A 5,060-nucleotide genomic window follows, 5' to 3' on the forward strand; every position below is an offset into this window, starting at 1 on the left:
TCTTTCGTAATTGAAGCGAGCCCGTGATAATAGGACTCTACCGTGCAGTAAGGAACTAAACGACATTTCGTAAAATTCTACGTTGCATGTAATTATAAACGATACATTGTGAAACATCTCAATGCGTAAAAACAAGTATTACCGTGTATCTCATGGACACGTCATATGTTCAATGTTGATATAACGGGGAGCCACAGAGAAAAGGTGTTAGTTTAAAAGGTTTAAAAGGGAGGTATGCGCGTCTCTTTAGAAACATCGCGTATTCTGTCGTAACTAATATCGAAATATAAAAAAAAGTGCATCAAACGTTCGACTTGGTTTCTTTTTAAAGAGCGAGAGAAACGAGAGTTGTTTGCGTTTCACCCCAGGGTGGTCCACGTCGAAGGACCCACATCATACATAGCTGAATTTAATAACGAACGTTCGGAAGGCATCCGAGCGTCTGTAATTTCACCTAAATAATGCATCCCATATAATTAGCCAGAATGAGTGCTCATATTTCTTATTAGCACTGCGCTGAGTTACTCGCGCCGTTTTAAAAACACTACTGTATAAACTTAATATCTCGATCGTGTCTGGAAAATGTTACGAAATTTTCATAGAGACGTGCATTAACTAATTATAACAGGCATTGCTCCGAACGATCTGTTTCGTATCGCGACAAACCTCTTTGTGCCGCGTCGCGGCGCACAGATTATTCATCGTTTTCGTAAGCTAGATGAAACAAGGAGGTTAAACATGGAGAGGTCGTTTCATTTGTCTTTAGCTCATGTTAAAGGCTGGCGAGGGACGCGCGAAACGCGAGAGAACCAAGGTTAAGTAAAAAGCCGCGAAGAAGAAGAAATGTGCGCGGAGGAAGAAGTGCGGGGAGACGAGGAGGAAGAAGACGAAGAAGGAGAAGATGAAGAAGGCGAGGACGAAGGTAGATGAGACAAGAGGCATTCTGGTTTGTGGGCACAGCCGCTGCCTGCAGCCCACAATTATGATAATAGCCCCTGAGTCCTGAGTCTTGTTAGGCCAACGTGCAGCCCCAGCTCTTTTATCTATATCTTCTTATTTTGAGACTCATGCTCCCCCGCCCTCCCTCGTACTGCGGCTGCTCCTACTTTCAACCCTTTACGTCCTCGCGAGGTCAGATGGGTTCAAGCTGATCGATTCGCCGGGCGAAAAACTAAATCCGATATATATCCCATCCTTTCTCGAAGCGCTCGCTATTCTGCGCACCGAAGATACCTATCGCGCGGCTCCGTTCCGAAAGGATTCGAATAACTATGCTTTATGTCTCTCCCACAAATTCTGCAGGATATCGCGTGTCTTGTTGAGATGTGTCGTATCGCTTCAGGTATCGGGTGTACGAAATGAGAAACTCCCCGAGCTCGGTACGTGCTTCTCCTTTGCCGCATTCGTAAATTTTTGCACTTTGATATCTCGCGGCATTGCGAAACAGCTGGACGAAATAGAGCGAGTCCGCCACGGGGAATTGTCAGGCGGCCGTCAACGTACATACGCCGGTGTCTGCAAACGTTGTAAAAGGCGGTGGCAAACGGTGCGCGCGTTAATCCATTTTCAGTGCTACCGTCTGGTCTTTTGAGCGCCGCGGAAAGCGTTAATTGGAGGCCGCGCCGCGATCGGCGCAAAGAAAGTCTTGTAAAGCGGAAACCGCGTGATAATGCGCGCGGCTCTTTCTGTCTTTCTCTCTCGCTTTCTCGGCGAACAGACGGGGACCTTCTTCTGGAATACCGGCGTATGCGCGTCTGCACCCCGTCGCGTCGACCGCGATGTAAAAGCCGCGGTCCAAAAGTGCACTACCTTATTTCTGCTAAAAGCCGTTCCTTGTGAAGCGCATAATCGCGTTTCCTTAATGATGTACTATTACGATGGCTGTCTAGAGAATGAGATTCTCAGAAGGGACGTTCCTGCATCTCAAGATATATTAAAATGGAGTGTCTCTCGTGGGGATTAATTCGATTACTTTCAGCGCGTAAGACGCGATATCACGTTGGCGAATAAATTCTTTCCTTCTGAATGAATCTTCTAATTATTACCACGGAAATACTGCGGCTGAGCGTACTTTGTTAAATGGGAGCGGATAAGAAATCGTATTTACGGCATAAATTGTACAATTATGAATTAATCGCGAATTGAAAAATACACATATAGAGACTGAACGATGTGGTAAGTGAGACCCAAGTCTCACGATATTTTCCAGAAGCTGCTACTAGGATAAATTCGGATAAACCGAGAGTTTGGCCGACGACTGCTAGATATACGACTGTTTGTACAGATTAGAACCGACAAAGGGGTCCGTTCTCTCTTCTTAACATTGCCTTGATTTAAACGAAGCGTCCTGTATTTGCAGTAGATTAAACCGCGCTTCGTGCCGCGCGCTGCGGTGTCTTGTTTATGATATCAGCTGTACCGCATTGTATATTGTATTCACGTGCCGACTAGGCAAAGATATCTAAACTTAGACGCAGTCATCGGGATTGTTATAATTCGCGTGTTCTTTCTAAACGGTGATTGATCTTCATTTTCCGTCCCTTATTAATGAGAAACTTGCAAGAACAGCGGAAATCCCTCAGCTCACGAAGCGGATACTTTTTCGCGAAGGCAATCTAATTAAAAGTGGGCACAATTGTAATCGTCTCTCGAATTAAATGGAAAAAATAACTATTTATCGCGATAGCAACTCACTCGCTGTAATTTATTTAATATATATAAATAAAAGCTCGTAAAATTTGATTACCGCACAGCTCTAATTTAGGTTCACTCGTTCTTATTAAGCTCGTATGAACCCTCATACCGATACAGTTTTTTAACTTTTATAGTAACGTGTAATTCGTACCGACGTTATGATATCGAGACGATGAGCAAACAAGCTCCCATCGACGATAAAATATTAAACGGTAACTCATGTAACTGTATAATCGCTGATATTAAGTTAATAGCCGCACGAGGATGATGCGGACCAAAAGGAGAAGGTGCACGTAAGAACGCGTCGTAAACGAATTTGCCCATCGTCGCGTATCCACCGACCACCACCAGTGGTCAGGTCGGGCCCGTTAACAGACAGAATCCTGCGCTGTCTGGACCACGCTGTACGGTAAGAGAGTAATCAGCCGGACTTTTTTTCCCTCATTTTTCCCGCCGCAGTTATCTCCCGGTTTTTATGCCGCACGAGCTTTTCAATCAACCGCGAATTTGCAAAACGAGCCTCGGCACCCCTCCCTACGCCACCCGTCCCTCGTTCTCCCACCGCTCCGTGCATCGTCCGGTAATAACGGCGTTCGGTAATCAAGCACGTCCTGGTAGACAGCAAGAAGGAGAGGTGGACCCGTAAGACGATCGTGATTCGACGCGGCTACGTGGGCGTTCTCCCTATCCGTCGTCGATCTCGAATTATGCAAATGAACGATGGATATTCCAATTGCCCCCGATTCCTCCGGGATGAAATTCGAGAGCACCTCGTCTTCCACATTTTGCGCGCTCGCAGCGGGCACGCATGCAGATTTTTCTTTTTCTTTTTTCAGTAAAATAAGCCGTACACACCAATAATAATCCAAGTGGAGAAAACGGTGAAAAGTATGATCAGGTGCGTGGCTCGTCGTCAACAATTTGACACGTCGAGCATTCACTGCTAGTACACTGTTTCTCCACAGTCGGAACGTATGATTTATAATCTTGATTTCTGCATAGCAATTTTGTCCAGATATAGGAAGACATAACGTATGGAAGTAGATCGACAAGATTGATCGACCACTAAAACTAATGTGCTTCTCCTGCGAGTTGGTCGACGCTCCTGTGTTATAAAATTATAAAACTGCACCGGCAGATATTTTTCGATAAGAAAAATAAAAAGGGAAATTTAAATTTGCGGTTACGTAGTCAATATCGTATGCAAAATACTTGAAACATCAGTAGGATTCGATTTATCTAGGGGAAGATTGAATCATGTTGAAAGAATTAAAAAAAAGGCAATAAAAAAGCTTTTCACTTTGTTTTCTTTAGCGATTGGCACCGGTTAATTGGATAGCAAGGTATTATACGCCCCTCGCGAGGGAAAAGAAGAAAACGAAGTGGCCTGCCTGGCAGAATGAGGCGCGACTTTCAACTTCAGGTAACACGTGACGGGGCCTGTTACCGAAGTACCGTGAATAAAGGTCCTGAAATTTATTGCCCGCGAGAGTGCTGTTATGCTTTCGATTTTCCACGGTTAACAACACCAATATCGCAAGCGGGATGACTATAAAAGATGTAAATATCAGTTGACAAGAGAAATATCGATTGGCCACATTATTTCTCGTTGACATTTCGATACGCCGCCTGAAAGATGTCGTTCTTTTCATATATTAGTGATATTTCAAGAATCGTCGATTTTGTTCGGACTGTTGACACGCATATACGTTTGCCAAAGGATTTCCCGCGCTAGACCACTCGATTGTCATTGAGGCCTAGTTTCACCAATGTCGCTTAACTTCAAGCTTGTTTAATTCGTTCTTTCTCTCTTTCCGACTGTTACATTAGAAAGAAACCGGGTCCAAATGTTTCCGAATAAACATAAATAGCATAGATCTTGCCGGCCAATGTTCCACGAAAGTTCGGAGCACGTTGCATGCTCTTCGCGTAGATAAAAATCGGTGATTAGCGACAAACGGCAGAAGTTTAATGATTAAAGGCTAACAATTAACGGTTGACAAGTCACAGAGCTGCAGCTGCAGTTAGCAGGTGATCGATGACACGCACGAGTCAAATTGTGTTCTAGGAAACCTTTTCCAGCGCGAGCGAGCGAAATGGGCGCGATCTCGTGAAGCGTTCAATTCTTTTCCCGCTGAACTGTCGCCCGGGTGCCGCGAACCGAGTCAAGTCGCAAAAACAATGGGGCTGCGCTTAGCGCGGCTAACCCGCCGACGCTGCGCTCGCGCGATATCGCCGTCAGTGAATTTTAAATTCAATTCCGGTCTCGTTCAGAGCGCGGCCGTTCGATCTCCTGGCCGTGGACCCACGACCACGACCATCGTTCGGTTCCCTCGTAGGTGGACCTCGGCAAGTCTCGGCCGAGC

The sequence above is a fragment of the Vollenhovia emeryi genome, unplaced genomic scaffold (genome assembly GCF_000949405.1).
Source record: "Vollenhovia emeryi isolate VEMERY1.0 unplaced genomic scaffold, V.emery_V1.0 DF939122.1, whole genome shotgun sequence".
Taxonomy (NCBI): Eukaryota; Metazoa; Arthropoda; class Insecta; order Hymenoptera; family Formicidae; genus Vollenhovia; species Vollenhovia emeryi.